Here is a 10632-nt window from a genome sequence, read left to right as displayed (position 1 = left end):
AGCACCAAGCCTTTATTGCTCAGATGTGTCAGATCTGGACTGTCCCAGATGCACCTTCGGTTTTATCTGCAGGAAGCTAGTCCATCTTGGATGAATACTCGTTGCCCAGCTGCCTCATGAAGTTTCTGTCGTTCCCTTCCCCACTCAGCTCCACTTTCTTTCTCTCAGGCAGCTCCTTTAAATCACAGCTCCCTTTAAGCAAGGTTGAGGCTAGGAGACTGGACTTAACCTTAAGTATCTTTTCCTTGTTGATGGACAACTCAATAGAATAGCTTTTCTTTTCTTGTTTCTGTTAAGAGTAGCTCACAGCCTAGCCTGCCTAGCAGAAATAGATCGTTTCTGTTACCTCTGTTGTTTAAGAGCAAATTAGCTCTTAAACTTCAGATATATCCTTAATTGGTACCTGAGTCTTCAGAGTTATATGAGGAATTTAATTCAATTTAGGGGCTTGTTTTGTGTTTTAGTTTTATTCTTGTTGGTGTGATAAAATATCCTGACATAGCAACTTTAAGAATAAAAGGACTTATTCTGGGCCCACAATTCCAGGTCATAGTCCAGTATTGTGGAGAAACTTAGACAGGGAGTTAGAGCAGCTGGCTGCGTCCACAATCAAGAGCAAAGAGAAATGAATACACATATGCTTACTGTTACTCAGCACCTTCTCTGTACTTGACACAGTCCAGGATCCCCTGCCTAGGGAATGGTGCTGCCCATCACAGGCAGACCTACCTATATCACTGAGTGTAATCAAGACAACTACCCACAGACACACCAACAGGTTGGCTTCATCTAGAGATCCTGCATGGAGATTCTCCTCCCAGAGGATTCAAGATTGTATCAAGCTGACAAAACTATCAACAGAAGCCTTCCTACAATCCTAGGATGGACTCAACTGGAGATATCCTTGTAGAACCTGAGAGTTTTTATTTCACTGTGCTGTTAAGGCTTGCTCTCAAGAAACATGCACAATATACTACAGCTGCTAGATTTTCTCCTCCAGTACAAGGACCTTATCCTCTTATACTCTTTGTATCAACATCCACAATGTCTGGGATATACTCTTTGTATCAACATCCACAATGTCTGGGATATACTCTTTGTATCAACATCCACAATGTCCTGCAAAGCATTGAAATTTTCTCCTCCAGTACAGAGATCTTGTCTTCTTAAATTCTTTGTATCCTCATAGCATTTAGTTCAATTGTATGTATGTACTAATCACTTTTTTCTTTTTCTTTCTTTCTTTCTTTTTTTCTTTTTTCTTTTTTCTTTTTTTTTGAGACAGGGTTTCTCTGTATAGCCCTGGCTGTCTGGAACTCACTCTGTAGACCAGGCTGGCCTCAAACTCAGAAATCCACCTGCCTCTGTCTCCCAAGTACTGGGATTAAAGGCATGCGCCACCACTTCCTGGCACTAATCACTTTATTAGCTACTGTAAAATCAATGGTAATTTATAGCAGAGAAGTCAGTGTGAGACGTAAACCCTTTACTAAAGCATAACTAGAAGGGACAAGAAAGAAAGAAAGAAAGAAAGAAAGAAAGAAAGAAAGAAAGGGAAAAAGAGAGAAAGAGAGAAAGAGAGAGAGAGAGAGAGAGAGAGAGAGAGAGAGAGAGAGAGGGACAAAGATAATACATGTGGGGAAACCATGACGGCACCTGAGAGCATGGCTGGCCTGGTAACTGGAAGTAGTTGAGGGACAGAAATGATCCCCATGTAACAAAGAAGGACTGGGATCATCAGATTGGGGTCTCAACTTCTCCTGGGTTCCGCACCATCTGATAGGTTATTTTTCTGCTGCAAGTGAAATGAGCCAATTTAAACCAAATTAGATTATATAAAAGGCAGGTTTATTGAGAAGCTGCTCTCAAGTGGGCAAGTTCATTGGCCCCAAGGACCAAGGCCAGAAAGATTGCCATATTGGGGATAGGGTGTGAGAAAAAGAGATAGGGCATTGCTGCAGAGAGAAGAGGAGAAGAAAAGAGAGACCAAAATGTCTGGAATATATAGGAAGGAGCCTCTGGTGGAAGGGCAGCCCAGAGAAAGTTCAGAGTTGCAGGCAGGGTATTCTAGGTAGGGACTGAAGGGTGCTGGGAGAACCTGGAGGCCAAGTTGGATTTAGTAGGTAAAATATACACCTCAATTCCCCAGCCTGGGGTCAGAAATCAAACACTATTGGTAATAAAAAGTGCAAATGATCTAGGGAGTGATATTAATCATTCATAACTAGTAAGGGGATGTGGTGAGCGCATGAAGGGCAAGAAGCTGGAGGCAAGGGACCATCTGGAGGAAAGTCATGTGTGATTTATGGAAAAAGTAAAACAGACTGTGTCATTAGGGCATAACATCCCCCGGGGAAAAACAATTGAAAACATAATGATCGTCTTCAGGGTTTCTATGATTAAAAATGAAATGGCTAGTATAACCTGTCTCCATCTGTGCTGTACAGAAAACTACCTTGGAGCCTAAGCCATGCAGACACTTTGCTTTGTGAACTTCTCCCACTCAGTTTCTGTCTGGCTGTTACCATGAGTTGTTTTGGGATTTTCTGGTTTTTTGTTTTTGTTTTTGTTTTTTTTTTTTAAGATTTATTTTTATTTATTTTATGTGTATGAGTACACTGTAGCTGTACAGATGGCCATGAGCCATCATGTGTGTGGCTGCTGGGAATTGAACTCAGGACCTGGCCCCGCTAGCTCCAGCCCCCCGCTCGCTCTGGCGTAATTTACAGCAACTGTCTTCAGACACACCAGAAGAGGGCGTCCGATCTCATTACGGATGGTTGTGAGCCACCATGTGGTTGCTGGGATCCAAACTCAGGACCTTCGGAAGAGCAATCAGTACTCTTACCGGCTGAGCCAACTCGCCAGCCAGGGTTTTCTGTTTTTTTTGTTTGTTTTTGTTTTGTTTTGTTTTGTTTTTGAGATATGCCTGGAACTTGCTACTTAAACAAAGTTGGCTTTGAACTCAGATCTGCCTGCCTCTGCCTGCCAAGTGCTGGAATTAACGGCGTGGGCCACTATGTGCAGCACTAGGGTAGCTTTGAAGGCTGGTAGCATTTTTTCATGGGATACGTAGTATTCCATACATTAAGAAGGAAGGAACCTCCACATGTGCTGAGACAGCCACCTTTATCTGCCTCAAAATATCAGCTGGTCCAGTGGATTAAATGCCTTCTTCTGCCTCTGTGGTAAACACACACACACACACACACCATAAAAATGCCCAAAGGTAATTCTTCAAGACATGAACAATTGGTTCTACCATTCCTTGCCTGGAATTTCTTGGTAGGGATAAGGAAAATTCATGGTTAAACATGGTGGTTCATACCTGTGGTACTTAGGAAGTGAAGGTGGGAAAATCAGAAATTCAAAGTCATCCTTGGCTATATAATAAGTGGGATGTGAGTCTGGATTACAAGAGAGAGAGAGAGAGAGAGAGAGAGAGAGAGAGAGAGAGAGAGAGAAGCAAGAAGCTGGGTGGGCAATGATGGTGCACACCTTTTAGCTCAACACTCTGGAAGCAGAAGCAGGCTGATCTGTATGTTCGAGACCAGCCTGGTCCACAGAATGAGTTCCAGGACAGCCAGGACTACACAGAGAAACCCTGTCTCAAAAACCAAAAGTAAAAATATATATAAAAGATTAAAAAGAAAGAAAGAAAAGGCACAAACCGCAGAACTGTGGTACAGTACCTTCACACTGGAAATGAAAGATGGATGTTTTGGTTTGGGTTGTTTTGCTACTTAGCATTTGTTGGCCTAGAACTCTTGGCATTTCTCTTGCCTCAGCCTCCTGAGTGCTGGAATTGCAGGCACTGCTAGAAGAAGCAACTGAGAATAGCTTAAGGGCAGAGGATGGTTCGGCAGTTAAGAACACTAGCTGTTCTTCCAGAGGACAAAGGTTCAGTTCTCATCACTGCATGGAATAAGTCACAATCATCTGTAACTCCCGCCCCACAGAGACCCACACCCTTTTCTGGCCTCTGCAGGCATCAGGTACACAGGTGGTTCACAAACACACGCAGGCAAAACATTCATCAACATAAAATAGTAAACCTTTATTAAAAAATCTTTTTAAAGAGCTTAAGATGTTTCTCTGAGGCAAGGTGTTCTCTAAAGAGAGAGGTGAAAGATGCTTTCTCCTTTCTCATCTGTCTTTGTGTGCACTTGATTCTAGTCACCAGACTTCAGAGTTTATTTTGGGGGGAACTCCATCGACCTAACATAGGGAAGCTGGAAGGCAGGCAGAGGAAATGGTGCTGTTCACAACTATGGGACCAAGTTCTCGTGAATGGCAACACAGCAATGTGCTACTCCCTGGACACAGAAGGAAGTAGAAAAAGGCTATGGGAAAGGACAGTGTCCATCGAGGATTGAGGTTTCCTAGTGGTTCTTGAAAGCACACAGCCTTTCCGAGCTGGTCTACCCCTTCCTTCAAACACAAAGCCTGCCGACGTCTGTTGAAGACACGTCAGCATGACTCGCTGTGTTCCTGGTCTGCAGCATGGTGCCATGATGCTGATTCAAGATTCATAGTCCTGTCTACATGTCCTGGCACAATCCTGTTGTCAGGGCCGTGAGAAGCTCCCTCAGCTTAACAAGGCTTTACAGGACTTGATTTGCTACATGTAGCTTCTTGACTTATGAGTCATTAGATAGCTCAGTGTTCTGAGGTCACGAAATTCCAGTTGACTTCTGTGATCTGCCTTTGGGCCCTTCACTCACTGAGGACTGACATCAAAGTACCTATCGGCTCTCCATGGGCCTCTTTGAGACCATCCTCCCTCCTGATAATCAAACAGCTCAGTTGTTGCACTGGCCAGAACCTGGAGTGTAACGTTTGCATTTCCCAGTTCTTTCCTTTTCTGGCGTTTTACTCTTTGTCAGGTAGAGCACAAGGGGAAGAGGGTAAATGAACTTGGATCAAGGAAGCACCCTCAGAGAGGTTAGCAAAACAGATGTGAAACTGAAGACTTGGCCTTACTGAGTCCCAGTCTACAACTTTCTGTACCACCCTTTCTGCCTTTCCAAAAATAAGTGATCAGTTGTGTTCCCATAAAGCAGCAACGAACAACTCTAAAATTAAGATGGTAATTCCATTTATAATAACATTTCAAATAATTAAATACTTTTGGGTAATTTTGACCAAGGAAAGTCAAAGACCTGTACATCCAAAACCACTAGAGAGCTACCTCAGCACTTAAGAGCAGTTGTTCTTGCAAAAGACCCAGGTTCAATTCCCAGCACTCATACGGTGAAATGACTCCAGGTCCAGGAAACGCAATGCAGTCTTTTGATTGCCTTGAGCTCCAGCATGCACATGGTACACATATATGCATTCTATATAGGTGTTTTTGCATGTTGCCTGCAGAAGTCATCAGTTAGAGTGACCTACAGCTGTGAGCTGCCATGTGGGTGCTGGTAATCAAACCTGGGTCCTCTGGAAGAGCAGCCAGTGCTCTTACACTGACCCATCTCTCTAGCCCTCTAGTTTTTTTGTTTGTTTGTTTGTTTGTTTTTTGATGAAGTAGCAAAAGCAATGGTGGAAAGAGAATATTATAAATAAATGATTACTATGGCAATTAGATACCTATAGATCAAAGGAAAAGAACTTGGACATAAGTGTTAGAGCTCAAACAAACCAATTCCAAAAGAACCATGGGCTTAAGTGCAAATTTAAATCCACAGAACTTTTCTTTTCTTTCCTTTTTTTCTTTTCTTTTTCTTTTTCTTTTTTTGGGGGGGGGGTGGCGTTGAGACAGGGTTTCTCTGTATAGCCCTGGCTGTTCTGGAACTCACTCTGTAGACTAGGCTGGCCTTGAACTCAGAAATCTGCCTGCCTCTGCCTCTCAAGTGCTGGGATTAAAGGTGTGTGCCACCACCGCCCTGCTCCACAGAACTTTTCAAGATTTATTTTTTTATGTGAGTTTATGTGCACTCCATGTATGCAGGTGCCCACAGAGGCCAGAAGTTGTTGGATCTCCTGGAACTGGAGTTACAGATGATTTTGAGCCACATTTTGTAGATGCTGGGAACCAAACTTGGTCTTCTGCAAGAGAAGTTAGCATTCTCTTAAATGCTGAGTTATTGCTCCAGCTCCCAATTGCAAAACTTTAAAAAAGAGATATAAAAAAAAATATTAGGACTTTTACTGGTAGAGTTCTTCACTTCTTCTCCTCCTTCTTCCTCTTTCTCTTCCTCCTCCTCTTCTTTCTTCTCCTCTTCCTCCTCCTCTTCCTTCTCCTCTTCCTTCTCCTCTTCCTCCTCCTTCATCTTCTTTTCCTTCTTCTTCTCCTCTTCTTCCTTCTCCTCTTCCTCTGCCTCCTCTTCTTCCTCCTCCTCCTCTCCTTCTCTTCCTCCTTCTTTAATTGAAAATAGTTTTTTTTTTTTTTTCTGGAGGGGGCCAAGCAGTGGTGGCACAAGCCTTTAATCCCAACATTCAAGAGGCAGAGGCGGGTGGATCTCTTTGAGTTCAAGGCTAGCCTGGTCTACAGAGCTAATTCCTGGACAAGAAAAATCCTGTCTCAAAAAGCCAAAGAAAAAAAAGAAAACAGATTTTTTCCATACAATATATTTTGATTATGGCTTCCCCTCCCCAAAGTCTTCCTAGACTCTCCCCACTTCCCCATCCTCCCAAATCCACACCCTTTCTTGTTCTTTCTCTCTCTCTCCTTCATTAGAAAACAAAGACATCTAAAATAAAATAAGATAAAATAAAAACAAACAAACTGAATAGGACAAAACAAAGGAATAGGAAAAAAAAAGCCAAAGAAAAAGCACAAGAAACAAGTATTAGCGCGCGCGTGCTCGCGCGCACACACACACACACACACACACACGTAAGCATACACAAAAATTCCATAAAGACAAAAAAATCAGAAACCATAATATATAGCAAAAGACCTGTAAGGTCCCAGACAAAGCACTCATTATGAGGAAAAAAAATCCTCCAAAAATACCATAGAGTTCATTTGTGTTGGCTCCTGCAGCGCCTGAGGTCTGCCCGTAAGTGTTGCTTGTATATCCAATGAGATTCCATTGGAGAAAACTGATTTTTTCTTTTTTGAGTGGTTATTAATTGGAGATAGCTTCTAGGTTAGAGTTGGGAGCATGTATCTATTTCTCCTCTCAGCAACTGGGACCCCATCTGGCTTATCCTAGCCATGTTGACACACACACTTTTTTTTTTTTTTTTTTGAGACAGGGTTTCTCTGTGTAGCCTTGGTTGTCCTGGAACTCACTCTGTAGACCTTGAACTAAGAAATCCACCTGACTCTGCCTCCCAAGTGCTGAGATTAAAGGCTTGCGCCACCACTGCCCAGCTGGACACACACTTTTAATCATAGCACTCCAGAGGCATGTGGCTCGCTTGCATTTGAAGCTACAGAGAGCAAATTCAAGGATAGCCAGGGCTACACAGAGAAACACTGTCTTAAAAACAAACAAAATCCAACAACAACAAAGCGAATCAAAAACCCAAATGGACAGACAAATTACAAACTGAAAGGAAACATTTACAATGGTAAACAAAATGCTCAACAAAGCCTTGTGCTTGAGTTTGCAAATAAAGAGCTTGCAAAATGACACTAAAAATCCAACAATTAGAGGCAGGCAGATCTCTGTAAGTTCGAGGCCAGCCTGGTTTACAGAGCGAGTTCCATGACAACCAGGGCTACACAGTGAAACTCTGTCTCAAAAAAAAAAAAAAACCAAAAAAACAAAAACAAACAAACAAACAAACAAAAAAACAAAGATAAAGCCAAAAAGCCCAATTCTAAAATAGACTGGTGGTATACACAGGTACTCCAGGCCTCAAGAGTTCACCAGATTATTCAAGGTTATCCTTGTCCATACATCAAGTTTGAGGCTAGTTTAGGATATATGGGACTGGGCTGGAGAGATGGCTTAGCCGTTAAAAGCGCTGACTGCTCTTCTGAAGGTCCTGAGTTCAAAATCACATGGTGGCTCACAACCATCTGTACAACTACAGTGTACTGATACACATAAAATAAATAAAAAGTCTTAAAAAAAAAAAGGATATATGGGACCTTATCACAAAACAGAATAAAGCAAAACAAAACAAAACTGAACCCCGCAAATCAATTACTAATTCAATGAACCAGAGAGATGCACAGGTAACTAATCAAGAGAAATCAAGAGAATAAGTAACAGGGGGGTCTGAAGGCAAAGGTGAGCTTTGCGGTCCATGTTATTTGGGAGGTTGAGAATGCTCACTTCCCACAAATTCAAATGTAGTCTGGCTAACATAGCAAGATCCTAATAGGGTAGGGGAAGGAGTGGAGAGGGAATGGGGAGGAAAGAGAAGAGAAGAGAGGAGAGAGAGAGAACATTTAGATGGCAAATAAACAAGAATTCAGGATCATTAGCAATCAGAGAAATGCAAATTAAGCCACAATATGAAATCACCACACACTTAACAAAATGTATAGAGTGTCTGCTTTGCATATATGAGGCCCTGGCTTTCCCAGACGTGGAAACATATTCTCTCTCTCTCTCTCTCTCTCTCTCTCTCTCTCTCTCTCTCTCTCTCTCTTCTCCCCCCTCTCTCTTTCACACACACACACACACACACACACACACACACACACACACACACGCTCTTGTGCACACATGCCCCTAGTGTTTAACACCAAATGCTAAAAACCTGCAGAGAAACTGGGTCACTCACTCTGTTGGTGAATACAACATGATACTCTTTGGAAAACAGTTTTTCTGTTCCTGAAATCAAACAACACATAATACATAATGAAAACAAACAAATATACTATATATATATACATATATATATGTATATATATGTATATATATACACACATATATATATAATCCTGGGCATCTATCCAAGAGATATGAAGATTTATTTTCATGCAGGAACTTGTATACAAATGTTCATAGCAATTTTACTTTTAATAGCTCCAAACTGGAAACCGGCCAAATACCCTGTGTTGGATGAGGGATGAATGAACTGGGACTTGTCTGCCCTTCTGACACAGTACTCAGAATCTCAAAGGACCATGTTTTTGATACAGGCTCGGGTGGATGGTAAAGGAATTATATGGGGCAAAAAAAAAAAGCAAGTCTCACAGGGATGCCTACCAGCTTGTTCCATTTCTGCATCATTTGTGGAATCGTAATTACAGAGATGGAGAACAGATTAGTGGTTGCCAGGGGTTAGTGATGGTAGGGAGAGATGGGTGTGACCGTAACAGGGTAACACCTGTGTGTCTGAATGATGACACAGTTGAGGTGCTTTTTTTTTTTTTCCCTTCTAGTACTGAAGAGCATAACCAGGATACCTGCACAGGCAAGTGGCATACAACTGAACTATACCACCAACACCATGAGTATTTTTGCCTTTTAGTAAAAAGAAAGTTTATTTGGGGGATAGAGAGATGGTTGGGAGCACTGATATCACATGGCTCATGCTGCCTGTAACTCCAACTCCAGGGGATCCAATGGGCTCTTCTGGCTTCTGTGGGCACCCACAAACACATGGCAGACACAGGTGTTTTTAAAAGATTATAATTTTTTAAAAAGAAAAAAAAAACACAAAATAAGCTGGGCATGGTAGCATCTTTAATGCCAGCACTGGAAGCAGGAGGATCTTTATGAGTTCCAGGCTTACGGAGTTCCTGATCTGCAGAGCAAGTTCCAGGACAGCTAGAGCTACACAGGCAAACCTTGTCTTGAAAAAAACAAAAACAAAAAACAAAAAACCTGAACAAATGAAGACAAAAAAAACAAAAACAAAAACAGAAAACCTGAACAAAGAAAAACAAAAACCCATAAACAAATATTTATTATTTATTTCTACACACACACACACACACACACACACACATATGAAAATGCTTATATGTGCCTTTGAAGTCCAGAAGAGAGCATCAGATTCCCTAAAACTGGAGTTACAGGTGGTTGCGAGCCACCCAGTACTAGTACTAGGACCCAAACTCTGGTCCTACAGGAGAACAGAAAATGACCTTAAATAAGAACCATCTCTCTAGTCTTCTTAATTGTATTCTGTGTGTGTGTGTGTGTGTGTGTGTGTGCATGCCTTAGTGTATGTGTGCATTTGTACATGTGTGTCCACAGAGGCCAGAGGGAGCGTTTCATCCCTTGGAGCTTGAATTTCAGGTGTTAGCGAGCTGCTTGATGTGGGTACTGTGATCTGAAACCTGGTGCTCTGATGGAGGAGTAAGCACCCTGAACCCCGGAGCCATCTCTTCAGCCCTCCCACTTGAATATTTTTATAACAGTTATACAGTGATATAGTTCACTCAAACAGCTAAGTATCTTGACTGTGGAGATGACTATGCAAGGCTACACATTTGATAAAATTATACGGAGTTAGACACACATATGCAAATAAGTGAATAGATAGTTGTAATCTAGTAATGGTGACTTATTAGACTGGCTTACACAACACGGCCTGGATATTCCAACAGTTGGTCAGGCCACAGTGCTGAATGCATCAGCAGGCACGGCTGATGCTGAAGATCTGGTGGGTTCCTGCAGAGCCACTGGTCTTCCGACCATGTTGGAAGCCCAAAGGAGGTGGGTTCTGACATCAGGAAAGGACTGTTGCAATGTTGGAGCTATCCGCTTCTATACA

Source organism: Mastomys coucha, unplaced genomic scaffold (assembly GCF_008632895.1).
Source record: "Mastomys coucha isolate ucsf_1 unplaced genomic scaffold, UCSF_Mcou_1 pScaffold20, whole genome shotgun sequence".
NCBI classification, from domain to species: Eukaryota; Metazoa; Chordata; class Mammalia; order Rodentia; family Muridae; genus Mastomys; species Mastomys coucha.
The sequence above is the reverse complement of the archived record's forward strand: the minus strand, read 5'-3'. Positions refer to the sequence as shown.